This window comes from Anguilla rostrata, chromosome 2 (genome assembly GCF_018555375.3).
Source record: "Anguilla rostrata isolate EN2019 chromosome 2, ASM1855537v3, whole genome shotgun sequence".
In the NCBI taxonomy this organism is placed as follows: domain Eukaryota; kingdom Metazoa; phylum Chordata; class Actinopteri; order Anguilliformes; family Anguillidae; genus Anguilla; species Anguilla rostrata.
The window spans coordinates 48,158,848-48,173,171 of NC_057934.1; the positions used below are offsets into that span (position 1 = coordinate 48,158,848).

General features: G+C 35.9%; 1 long non-coding RNA gene across 2 annotated transcripts in view; it reads left to right on the forward strand.

Annotated features, from left to right (window-relative positions):
• Window positions 1-10,762, forward strand: part of LOC135248275 (uncharacterized) — a 132,869-nt gene extending 122,107 nt beyond the window's left edge. For both annotated transcript variants that reach the window (XR_010328395.1, XR_010328394.1), the window contains 2 exons: window positions 8,573-8,614; window positions 9,307-10,762. This is a non-coding gene — a long non-coding RNA (uncharacterized LOC135248275). The remainder of the gene's footprint in view (window positions 1-8,572; window positions 8,615-9,306) is intronic.
• The last annotated feature ends 3,562 nt before the right edge of the window (window positions 10,763-14,324 follow it).

Sequence of the window (14,324 nt, forward strand, 5' to 3'; positions counted from 1 at the left end):
TTCAATACACACTTTAACTGCAGACATGTTAGGTATTGACAAGGGATGGGAACCCAAAGCAAAATATGCATAGCTAGCAAATCAAACAATTTATTGATTTATTTTTTACAGAATGAAGAATAATGCAAGATATTGCCCAAACAGAAACTCACAAAAACATTCACCTCTTTTGACAAAGAATGACAGAAGCCTGTACATTTGTTGAAAAAAAAAATCTATGAGATACATTTAATTTAACCCAACAGGACCATTGCACAATGAGAAAATTAAGAAGTTCACAAGTTTCAAAAAACATGGTCACTGTCAGCATACAGAATGTCTTATTGTCTTCCCTTTATTGTAACAATACATTTACAGATATACATATACACACACACACACACACACACACACATTGAGCACCATAATTTTTGGGACAAAGACATAATTGTTTTGACTCTGTAGTGAAACTAGCTCTGCTATTTAGCTCCAAAAACAGGATGGCCAGATTACAGTTTGCTAAGATGCACCTAAAAGAGCCTGCGGATTGCTGGAAAAAGGCCCTGTGAATAAATGACACCAAGATTCACTTGTGTCAGAGTGATGGCAAGAGCAGAGTATGGAGACAAACATTTTTTTAATTTTACATCTTTGAGTGTATATCACATTTCTACCCTTTAAAAAATGAAATGATCTAAACTTAATTCATGTGGGAAACTGATTTTGACCTTGCAAACCTGTATAGGGCATCAAAATAATGGCAGAGAGACATGCCATGTGACAGTGTGTTCTGATGATGCAAAAAATCACACTGTACCTTTGCAATTCCTCAGCACTCGAGAGTTACGAGAGTTGGTTGGAGTTTGCAAGGTTCGTTAGGAAGTACCAGCAAACTGTAAAATGTTATTAAACTACGTAGTTAAACTACATGTAATCAAACTACATGTAGTTAAACTACTCTCCAACACTGATTACCTGTACTCACATTTAGGTCATATAGAAACCAGGACCCAGAACACTAGGTGATAGATTTTAATGTATATACTAAAAGCAAAAGAAATGGTCTTTCCAATCTTTATGTTGAATGTGTTTAATCTCATTTCATTGACAGTGAGAATGTTGTATCCTAATAGTGATCCAGCAGTCATCACATAGTTTTACTGCTTAGATGTTGTTTTAATCTATTTAAACTGCAGTTTAACATTATTGATTGCAGTCAGTATTCATATAATATCACAGGAAAGTCACCCCAAATAACCCTAATCAGATCAACAACAGCCAAGTACCAACACAGGTATTCCATCATTATACAGGCTACATTTAATACAGTATAATGCATTGGCATTTATAAATAAGCACCATGGCCCCAGATTTTCTTTTTAAAATAAGCTCTCTGGTCCCCCTACTAATATTCCAGTTGGTCTAGGCTTGGGACTGCTGGATCTCTTCTCTAATGGAATGAGTGGATAATTAAATATCCACATGCTCCTGCTTTAGTGCAAGATGTATTCTGAGCCCTAACTTCCAGTCATACCAGTGGAGTACCAGTCTGATATATTTAGAAGTGTACATTAATGGGTTCGAGGGACTACTCTGTAATTTAGAGGAAAAATTGAAAAAATAAAAAACATATTTCTGGGGATTTGGAAAGCTATTACAGCCATTGCTTTGGATGCTGTTGAATACGTCATAATCTGAGTATCTTTATTTTTTTATATATTTAGTTTTTTTAAGGTGTCTTGGCAGTTTCATGTAAAAGTAATGGCATCTGGAATGTCAATATATAACATGTGATTGCATTTACATTTTACATATTGATGTTAAATTATCGCAACCTGGTGTTGGGTGCAGTCCTGTTTTCACTGCCTGTTTTCATTTCAGTTTACCAGTTCTGTTCTTGCACTGAATTGGTGTGGTGTTTTTAGTCCTTCAGGGGGGTTTTATGCTACTTTTTGTTGCTGTTCACTTGCACTTTTATTTCCATTATCATTAAATAAATAATCATCTTACCTCCATTTATTTCCCTGAGATTCTCGTGGGAATTCAATACTCATTTAGCCTCTGAGACCCAGACTAAAAAATAAACTGTGGGCCTACTGAGAAGTAACAATTGTTCAAACTCAGAAATCCCCTAAAATGTGTTTAGTTCCCTCCAAGCAAATATATGCACATTTACAGATATAATAGGTCAGGTCTTTCAATAGTACAACAAAAGAAACTAAGCCACTTTGAAGTGTAATCATGTACTTAGTATCTTTCTCTTTGACTGAGTACATTGTCTTGAAATAACAAATAGTTTTTAATCTCACTGTCAGGTGTTACTTTTATCCTATCCTGCAAAGATTGAAACTCGTGTGAAGCAATTCCATTCAAAATCCTTTGCCGTGCCATTTTTATGACAGACTGGTTCTATTGTGTAAACTAAGGAAAACGAATGCATGGCAAAGATCTCTTTCTGATTGTGGGTGACGAAAAAAGTGTTTTGTTTTGTTTTTTTTGTTTGTTTAAAAAAAAATTTTTTTACTCAGGTTTACACTATATTTAATTATTTCAAATGTATTTTTAACCCCAGTTTAGAATGTCCAACTGTATTTTTGGGGACTGCAGGTCTTTGCAAGTGTACCACTATAGGATGTTCTGCCCACTAGCAATGAAGAAACTGAATGCTTGGTCACACATACAGGATCCTTCATTTGAATGAATTGCCATCACCCAAACCCTCTATACCTTTTCTCTGATTGGCTACATGGAGGAAGCAGCTGCACACAGACAAGTATCCATACATATGAATGTAAACACATATGTTATTATATATGTCAATGAGCTTTTAGATCATATTGTGTTATGTTATAATATATTTTGTAAACAGTTTAATGTGTTAAACGGTGAATTATCAAGGTTATCAATTTTTTTTTTTTTACCTGGAAGTATAACAAATGAATAGGCAAGCAATTCCGGTAATATACCTGCCATCTCAGATGAATTTCTGGTGTTATTCTTCAATTAATGCATGTGATTTGATTGGTGCATATTGACAGGGAAACCCCTCTGTGGGACTCAAGCCTAATGGCCAAAAATCTACTCGTATTCAATAGCAAATCAGCTCATGTAACAACAATTCCAGATGAGAGAGTGTGTGAGGTAAGTGAGAAAACACCATGGACTTACTGGATCCTTTGCTTTCTAAATGACAAGCTTGTGTTCAGCCTGACCTTGGAAGCACTACTTAGGCACTTGCAGAATTAGTTCTCTATTCCTACATTCTTAATTTGTTGCATATGAATGAAGAATGAAAAACACAGAGTAGATTTGTTATTTTTAATTTTATTGCCTTATTACTAAATAAAAAAATAGAATGCAACATATACATTATATTCAATGAAATAATAAGGTGCTACATACACTTTTACTCTGGGCCCATGTACTTGATGTACCAGACTCAAAGGGAATTAAGTATGGTATAAAAGCCCCTGGTTTAAAAAAGTAATACGTTACCATTAAAGGTATAGTTTTTTGGAAAGCATTTAAAAAAAAAAAATTATTCTGCAAACTTCACTAACCTAGACAATTAAGTCTCTGTATGGGATGTTGGCAGGACAAATTCAATCATTCATGCATTCATTCACACCCCTGGCCACACTGTAATCATGACAGCAAACAACATAAGGAAAGCAATTGGGCTAATTTGTTCTTTTTTTCGGCCTAATTTTAACCTGCATTATCAAGGAGCACTGAAATATTCCACCATCTTCAGCTTAATCATAATTGTTTTAATATAGCTATATCTGGACATTGAACCAACCTGTCTTCAATGTAGAGCTTATGTGACGTATTTAAAACTGGGGAATTATATCATTTAAATTAAAACATGGATATAAATAACCGGTCTTTAATAATGCAGTGATTATAAATAAATAAATTACAGAATCATGACCATGTCCAAATGTTGCTTAATTTCAGTTTATTCACACATTTTTCATCTCAATGGCATATTAGCTATATATGCTCTCATAACCTTCTGTCATAAACACACCCTATGAAACAACAGACCCGCCTGGACACATTTTTATTTTGCTGTCAAAAATGAATGGAGCCCAGTGGGGAAGCCAACTTTAAAAGCAAAATATCATAGATATATCAGGGGGCAACATTATATCCAGTACTGAGGTTAAGAACCAGAAGCCGAACCCTTGGTATGTATGGTAATAGTAGTCACTCTCCTAATCAGATCTTGCAACAGCTGTAAATATTGTATCTAATCATAACAATGTTTACTATGTGCAACATAGTCCATCTCCTCATGACAAACCACTGCCTGACAGAGATGATGATGGTTTTTATAGCTAGCTTGTCCTAATTTATAACATAAATACAGCTAGATAGGCTAGCTCACAACAGAAAAGTTTTTTTTTAAATGCTGTATTATGACTTTTAACACTGTATACTTTCTATAACTTTGCAAAGATGAAAGTGAAATAAAAGAACCAGAAACACAAGCTGCACTTAATACTACATTAGCGTGGCAGTGTAGTATAATGGGTAAGGAACTGGTCTTGGTTCGATTCATGGGTAGGACACTGCCATTGTGCCCTTGAGCAAGGTACTTAACCTGCATTGCTTCAGTATATATCCAGCTGTATAAGTGCATGTAATGTAAATGCTATGTAAAAGTTGTGTAAGTCGCTCTGGATAAGAGCGTCTGCTAAATGCTTGTAGTGTAATGAACATTAGATTGTTGATTATCAATTCTGCCACATTGTGCCAAAGCCAGACAGGCTAGCACTACATTTTAAAAACATTAATTTTGTCGAGTTAAGTCATAGATGCATATCCTAAAAGAACTTCTTAAAAATCAAATTCAAATGAAAAAAATTAAAAATCTTTAAAAAAAAAAGTATTATTTTGGGGTGAAACTAATAAATAAGCAGCTAAATAAAATAGGGAGATGGTGATTCATGAAGGAGCAATGGCAACCCCTGGCTCCTATGACCACACATCACTGTCTAAAATATTTCCTGGTGCAGTGTTCAATACACACTCAGAAGGGTCCAACTGATGGGCAGTAATGTTAACAGTAGAAGACCATGAAGTAGGCAGTAGACAAATATCTTGTGGTGTCTTGTAAAATTGCACCACAACTACTGGATTAACTCAATGCAGCTAGAAAAAGACCAGTTCCCCTGCCTACAGTGAAACTGCAACTATGATCAGCTGGTAAAAATTTCTAAAAATGATTTCAGGGCCATTTTATCCCCAATTGTTCATAAAAAATACACAACTACCAAAAGAAAACCCACAGTCCTGTGAGTCTATTGACTATGGCCATATGTACTGGCATGATCCAAATCCGAGTTTACCAGACACGTGGGCCCAACCACACACTAGAACAATGCTTAAAAAGAATGAGCCACCCAGCGGCCTACACATGGTTTTTAACCTGAAGATTGTGGCACTTTTTCCAAAAAGGTTTTATTCAACTGTGTTTTCCCCCATTTACTCAGCAAGGTAGAATGGCTTCCAGACCCTTAATGGATAGATGGATGCTTTGTGGCTGCTTGACAGTGAAAGTACATTTCATATTGCTGACTTTTGTAATATACATCCCATAATAGAGGCACTATCACTGAATAACAGACTCACAGCCAGCATGCTTTAGCAGCGTATGAGTTATTGCTGTGGTCAATAGACCTCTTTTCCGTAGTATCCTGTTTGTGTAGGTGATCAATCTTACAGCCTTATGGGAACTGGGTCACCCTTATACTACTCAGCCCCATTATTTTTCTTCTGCATCATTTGGAAATACGCTGGACTGTTCCTGATCCATTTTGCTAACCCTTTGCCTTTACCTTTTGTCTTTGTGACTGTGTGAACATGCACATTGTTATAATGAGGAAAGAATGTTTTCTCATTTACAAGGAACAAATCTGCGTTGGTGCTGTTCAGATATATACAGTACTTTGTTTAAAAATTGCATGCACACACACACATACACACGCTCTCTCTCTCTCTCTCTCACACACACACACACGCATATACATTTTACTTGTAATGATTAACCTTAATATTTCAGGGAAATATTGATTATCTGAGCAATGAAATGCCAGTCACAAGAAGAATTAAAGAGCAAACATATGAAGGGATATCAGGGATTTCAGACTTGAAAGAATAGTGTCTTGTTGCAATATGGTGAGTTTCCAGGATGTCCGTTTCTGGGAGCAGTTAGATTACTGAAAACCATTAAGGTTAAATGGATTTGCAGTGGAGTCAATGGCCTTACTAATTTTCTTTTGCACCCTCCCAGCTACAAATTACTTATGCACATCCTCACTTGAGCAACACAATCGCTTAACTCTGAAATGGGTGACCCATGCAGAGTTGCACTGAACATAATTAAATTAGTTCTTTGTAAGGAACTACACAGCACATTGTTCCTTACAAAGGGCTAGTGCCATCTAAACTAATGGGATACTCCACTGTATGTGGACTGTGTCACCAGCTGCTTGCTTCTGTGTATTACATTACTAGCACTGCACTTTCATAGCTTGCCCTGGATTTGGTCACAGTATAGAATTGTGTCTACACCTGTGGTGTGCAAAGGTTTTAGCTAGATAATACAAGCTACAAACAGCTTTTTAGACTCTGAATTTAATGCATACAAACATGTCAGTACTTTAAGTAGGGATTATGTAGCATCCATACAAATGAGATGTTTTTCGAGTTTTTAATATCAAGGGTCTGTTTCTTTTCCTTAAATTATAACAATTAGAAATAAAGCAGGCGTCATAAAAGAGTACATTTAATTCCCTTGCAGTAGACATGCCCCACATCAGACTTTTGCCACTCATGTACTGTTGCAGTCAGCCTCTTTTGTTCATTTTCAGCCAAGAATGTACAATTAGTGGATGAAGCAACTTCTTAATGGACAGGTGTTTCATGTTGGGAAAGAACAACAAATCCTTCAATTGACTTTGGAGGTAGAGGATGGCAATAAATAACAATTACCTCTAAAGTAAAGGTGTCACATCTCAGAGATATTGCTCATTTCCTTCTCCAGGTGCTTAAAATGTGAAATAATATGACATATTGCATCTTAGATTAAGGGAACTTGTATGCAAGGTGGTCTTGAAATGGCTTTCACCATGATGCATTTTCAAATGAACTTGAACTCATTTCAAAACAAATTCAAGACATTTGTTCAGTACAGACTATAATTTAATTGGTTTCATTTTTGTAAACTTCAGTCACAGTGATTCCTTTGCTTTTAAATGGAAAAATTAAATTTACAAAAAATTCCTGTGGGTCATGTACACATAAAAATGGTGATCCTACTCATTATGAATGTGTTTATAATGAATTAAAGATATGGTCTTCATAAAAACATCATGAATTGTTTGCTTCCTTGTTCTCCTGGCATGAAATAAAATACAAATTGGTACACATGGGGGTAGCAATAATTATTTCGCAAATTAAAAGATGCTACTGCATATTCCTGTTGTTTTCTTACATGCATTTGCTCAATTATACATTCATAACTAAAGAAAATACTTAACAAGCATCAATAAGACATCAATGTTTCTGCCCATTTAGGTAGAAAGTGGGCAGAAAGCACGCCTCTTTACAGCTTTTGTATCTTACAATAATGCCTGGAAGAACCCTGCTTTAATGGAACAATGGTGGGGCTCAGTGGGTTTGTCTTTGAATAAACTACAAAGACACAGTTGTCAGACTCCAGGACTGGCATCTGGAAGCGCACCTGTGTCTAGTATCTGTGACTGTTTCAGATGGAGAGAGGAGTCCAGACAAAATGCATTGGCTGCCTGCTGGGCTGTCACATCCCTGTGCTTAAAGGACATTTTATGTTAAGTGTGCCTTTACCACAGCAGGAACACCATCTGGGAAGACTCCCATAAAGGGGTACTTGGGATTGGTGATGAAACCAGACTAGAGAATGCAAATGTCGCACCATGCTTAGAGGTCTGATGCACAGTGTATAATGCGCATTATTCTTCCTTTGGTTCAGTGTCTGACAAAAACTACCTCTTTTGTGACTAACATGTTCATATCCAATTCCATTTTTCACCAACATGTTAGATGAATTCTTATTCATGGGTTTGCACATTATATGCTTTGACGTTGGGGTCCTCACCACTCACTGCTGGTACCATGGGGTACTCAATTGATTAGCTAGTATATTTTCAAATGTATTGTCTTGTTTTATGTGGAAATGTATTTGAATAATAAAATTCTACACAGATGTGCAACTCTGTTTAATTGCCTCACTATGATACTGTGATATGGAGCTAAATTAATCCCAATATATACAGTTCACAATATTATAAAACTATATTTGCAAACACACAGTATTGTTTGCAAACCAACTATGTTTAACAAATGTAAATCATGGTCTGAACATAAATATCATTTTCAAAATAAATGCAAAATTTTCAAACAATGAAAATATTTCAGAAAGTGAAACATCCCTTTAACTTCATATGCAAAATGAGAATTCGGTTCTCTTTTGCAGTCGTGGTTGAGCTTGAAAAGTGATTTAAACTCATTTGTGACATGCCTAACACATTTTTACTATTTTTAGGTAGATGCAGTATCATAGGCATAACCGTGCCTATCAGCAATGGTAAGCATGCATGTACACACAATAGATAATACTGTAGCTATTAGCTAATGGTATTACAAAATCATGCATGTGATATCCTAGATGTTGATGAGATGCTAACTTGACGTTGTATATTAACCAACCAAACACATTAATGATTCAGGCAAAGATGGCACGCAAAATGGCTTTGAAATTAATGTACAGACAATGAGCTTTCAACTATACACAACATTTGATTTTCCTTCAAGCTTTTCAGCTTTACAGTGTACCTAGTAATTAATTCAAGGAAGCACATGGGTTGATCTTCAGACCAATTCAGCCTGCTAGCTAGTATACAGACAGCTGTGTTTATTCATTAAGCAGGTTTATGTTGCCAACAATTGTTCCCATCAAATTAAGCAGCCAGTTAACAGAGGTAGTACTTAATTTAGTCAAGACAGTACACGGAAAACTTATATTAAAAATGATATAGATCAAATTGCATCACTGTTATTGGCCCTATGGGTTTTATACTGTTTGTCATAATACATAGCTGTCATTATGCTTACATAAATTATTTCTTGCATTGATAGAGTATTCAAAATATGATTTAACCATCCTACAAAATATGCAACAACAACTATTATTATTATTATTATTATTATTATTATTATTATTATTATTATTAACTTCTCATAAAAATGCAACAAGTACCTTTTCTTTGTCTCTTAAAGGTGAAGACAGGGTGTCTTGCCCACCAGCCTGCATACTTGCAGAGACAGCTGCAGCAACAGCAGCATTGGTTTCCAAGCAGAAGAATCAGAAGGTGCCAATGTTTTGGAGAGGCACCCAAATTATTTTTTGCCTAGGGCCCCCAAAAGTCTGGGAACCGCTCTGGTCATGATGCTGAACTCCTGAATTATCGACTCTTGCTTCTCTTCAATTCAATAAAAAAATAATGATAAAAAGAAATCAACGGAGGCAGCAGACTGTTTGGATTGATAACAAATCAGCAATATTTTATCAACTTGTTTTTTATGAAGTGTAAAAGCTACTGAAATAAAATAGTATCTAATTTAAACCCCCAAACCTGTCTGATCAAGGGATCAGCAAATAATCAAATGAATTAATTTCAGAAATGAACGTACAACTTTAACTGCCTAGTAGTCCACAAATCTATTTCTGTTGACAAGTATATTTTTCTTTTAAAGTAATAGTAATCATTTCCATTACCCATCATGGTCTAGCATATAGAGGGACATTTTTAATGATGTCTGAGTACCTTCCAGATATTAAGGAAATCTTCTTGCTCCCTGGTTTTTCATAAGTTGTTTATATCTTAGACCCTTGGAATAGGGCTCCACCAATCCATCCTTTAGTATAATCCCTCTACTCTATAAGCACCACCCAAGGGCTTGTTTGCAAAACAAGTTTCTCATAACACTGGTACTTTCACTATCTCCTCTATTTGGAGCAAGGAACGTTTAGCTGTAACTTAAGTGGCCTGGATTTTTGGTGCTTGGGGATGGCTTGAATATTGCTTGCAACAAACAAAAGATTTTTTATTTGCATGATTGATAAGAAGGCTATTTTTAGGGGTTGTGTGAATTGCACTGAATGTTACTTGGTTACATTATTATCTGGATAAATGTATTTTTGAGGAATCCACAGCAGTACAGGACTCTGGGTTCCAGTGTGTTCCATGAATGTGCCATTTTTTCTTATACTTTGTCGGTTTTTTCTATTCAGTTGCTTTGTACTATGCAACAGCTACGTCAGCTAAGACCCATGTTGTCTAAAAAGTGCATTGGCAGGTTTTAGTTGACAGTTAAAAATGTTTTTTTATTTTTTTGGCAATATTAGTTTTAAAACAATGAATGCTTTACAGGTAAGAATCATTTGTGTCTTGTCATGCAACGTCTTCTAAACATACAATGTGTATGTGTATGTGTATTCACTAAAGGAAAATACTTTTGCCATCCTTTACTTTTTATATGACAGAAATGAGGTTAGACAAATTAATGTGAAAATGAGAGGCCTTTTCCAGCAACCACATGCAGGGTCTAGGCATAAACCCCTTATCACAATACCACAGCTGCAGAAGGAATCCTTTAATCAGGGCATTTCTTCTAAATTAAGAAGCACTCACAGACCGTGATGTTCATTTGCATAGGAAAGAAATAAAATTAAATGTATGACTGCTAAAAAAGGATCTGAATCTGCATTTTATTTATTAAGCCTCTGGATGTTACACAACAACGTAATTATACAGTCTGTTCTAATTAGAAGCTGCATACATTTTCATTTGCAAGCAAGGCAGCTAAGGTGAAATGTGACGGCAGCGTTTCCGTCATACCTTTTACAGTCCCAATCTTTTCCCTACTATACCCTTCTCTAGATGTGGTGCATAATAGCATGACACTAAATACTGTTATGACACAGGATAACCCTTCCTTGAAATCATTAACATTGAGCCATAAAATAACTATCACTAAATATTTGCTGAGCTTGCATTTACATCCTCAATGATAGTCATTCATGGTTTGTAACTGTTTTAAACATAGGGGTTAAAAATAAATGTAACTTTAAATGTGCATCTATTGCTCTTTCGTGAAGTTTGGTAGCATCTATGTTACGTAACAACTGTCTAATTAGGAAGTTGAGGTCACTGTGATTTGAAAGACCTATTTTTCCCCCAGATAATTGCATACATCAATTTATTTCCTTTCAATTTCAAATGTTTTTCAAAGCTCACTGCCCAGGTTTTTTTTTTTCTTTCAGAATGTACCACCAATTCTTTACCTTCTAATTAGAGGGATTTCACATATTCAACAATAATCAAAAAGTCCATGTAATAGTATTTTTTTCTTTGGTTGATAAAACTTAATAACTTTAATGAACTATTGAAATTGACTTTGGAATAACCCAAATATTTATTATTTATGAATTATTTTGTAATCATAAAATGATCAAGTATTTGTGCTTAAAACAATGAAGGCTTCTGAGTACTGTAGATTCACCACAACATTCCAGCATCTATACACAGCTAATATTGCTGTTACTGTACTGTATTTCTCAAAGTCTGCGCAAAGCCAGTTATGTTGTCACTTGATAACTTCAGGCCCCTGGGATAAGCAATTAAATTGTGGAGCTGAAATGCAATCACCTGCCTAAGACATATAAACACATAACCTAAGAGGTCAAAGTGAAAAGCAATAAAAAAGGTTTTGTGCTCAGACCCATTTGATGGGAGGGTTTCAGCTGAGATTTATTGATGGCTGGGTCAAAGTTTAAGGTTGCCATAAGGCTACTAAGCACCAACACTAATGCATCTTTGTCACAAGGCAACAATTCAGCTACACAGTGCACCTTCAGTTCTTGTTTCTTGAAATTACCTGTTCAAACTCACACACCTGCACAAACAACTCACTCACACACAGCACACAATATAGCCTGGATGCAAGCAAAACCACATCCATATTTTGATAATCTAATAATTTGACAATTACTTAGAAATAATTAGTCTCTGTTTTGGGGAAAATGACAAACACATAAAGGAGAGAAACAATCATTGCACAGCTCTGAATTGCTATTAGTGATTAGTATCACCATTTTAAAATATATTCCCTAAGAATGACATGCACACACACACAGTGGCTGAGTTGAAATGGAGAAGTAATGGTATGAAAAATGCATGTGTCTGCAGTTTGTGGCATGTGCATTATCTTGATTTCATTATATCATTGTGTGACATTATTATAAAAAGGCTAACACAGCTGTCTTTGTTACATCCCCTCTAGGTATCAGTAAATAGTCTTCCTTTTGACAAAATTGCACTGATCATCAATAAGCTTGCTTTTAAAGAAAGCACAATACACTCATATGCAGTTCACAAATCTAGTGTAGATACTTATCCAGCTAAACTGCATAATCAAATATGCAATTGCTTTTAAGAATTATTTAATCTACAGTACTTGTAAATAGACAGAGCAGCCAATTATGCAATTGATATGTGGTTAAAGTGCTCAATTTTATTTTATTAAATATTTATAAATGTATTAAATATATTGTTTCACCAGGTTGAAATGACTTTTTAAAAATAGTCCCCCCCCCCCCCCCATTTCAGGGCATGATAATATTTGGGGCAAATGTCACAGGTGTTTCTGATTAGTCCGGTGTGTTCTTGATTGGCGCAGGTATTAGAAACTTTCAGCATTTATTTACGTCAACATGAGGACCATAGTTGTGCCAATGAAAGTCAAGGAACCATTATGAGGCTGAGAAATAATAAGAAAAAAACAACTGTCAGGGACATAGGCCAAATCTATGACACAGGCTAATCAAAATCAACTTTTTGGAACAAAAACATATTGCACAGGCAAGTTTCCCACAAGGATCTTACAGTTACAAAAGCAATAGTTTAAAAGTAACAGGCAATTATAAAATATTAGTAAAGATATAAGCTTGCATCAGGAATGACAGATTTGCCTGAGGTAGGATTCAATCAGCGAGCCAGTGACAGAGTAGATACAATGGCAGCAAAATATTTTTCATAAGGGAATAAAGTTATAAACACCTACTTGGGTAAATGACCATGGACGGCTTTGCAATAAGAAGACTTTAAGAAGTCTTTAATGCTGTCATTTGCTTGTGCTTTTAAAGCTGTATCCTAGCCAACTAGAAAACTTTCACATTGCAACCAAATGTAGCCAGTTAACCGAATGGCTAGATGGTATATCATAATATATTCTACACGTTAAGTGAAAGACCAGCAATATTTGATCCAGAAGAATGGTACAGTTGCAAAAGCAATAGTAATAGACAATTATTAGTGAGCAAATAAGCATTCATAAGAAATAATAGATTTGCCTGAGCCTTAGGTTGGATTCAATCCTGTGCCTCAACAACCATAAGGCAAGGACATTACCAGTGAGCCATTCAAATTGAGCACATTCCAATTTTGTTCCTGAAATAAAGTAGTCCTGCCTTACGTATTTTTTTATTTCCTACATGTATACCTTTAGATTTAGCTATATTCAATTTCATTTGCCGGGTTTCCACCCACTTCTGGATTTTGTTTACATCTTCTGGGATTATTTTAGTAGATTCCGATTCTGTTAGCTGAACCTCCCAGTTTTGTATCATCTGCAAATTTAAAGACCCTGTGCAGTCAAAATCATGATTTTAAAATGCTTATATTATAACCAAAGACTATAAGTAGCATACCAGGCAGTCAAGGGATCAGCCCCAGCATACCTTCACAAGATATTCAAACCCTACATGCCAGCCAGATCCCTCCGTTCTGCTACCTCAGGACGCCTAGCACCTCCCCCTCTTCGCACCTGCACTTCCAGAACACGTCTCCTGTCTGTTCTGGCCCCACGATGGTGGAATGACCTCCCTGTGGAGGTCAGAACAGCTGAGACTGTGAACAATTTCAAACGACGACTGAAGACCCACCTCTTCAGGCTGCACCTCTCTCCATCCCTCCCTTCCCCCCTGTAAATGACTAAACTTAGGGTTGTAACTAGGCAGCTGTTTCATAGGTTACTTAGTTGATGCGCCTGTCTTAACGACTACTTGTATTTTTATTTATTTTTATTTTTCCATAGATTGCGTTGTTGCCATTCTCGTTGTTAGTGTTAATCAGTTTAACCATCAGGGTCCAAGTTGAACTACGCGGTTGTTCCCTGTACTTGGACCGGTACTTCTCTCTAGGGGTTTCGTCATACTTGTTCGTGGTTATGGTTAT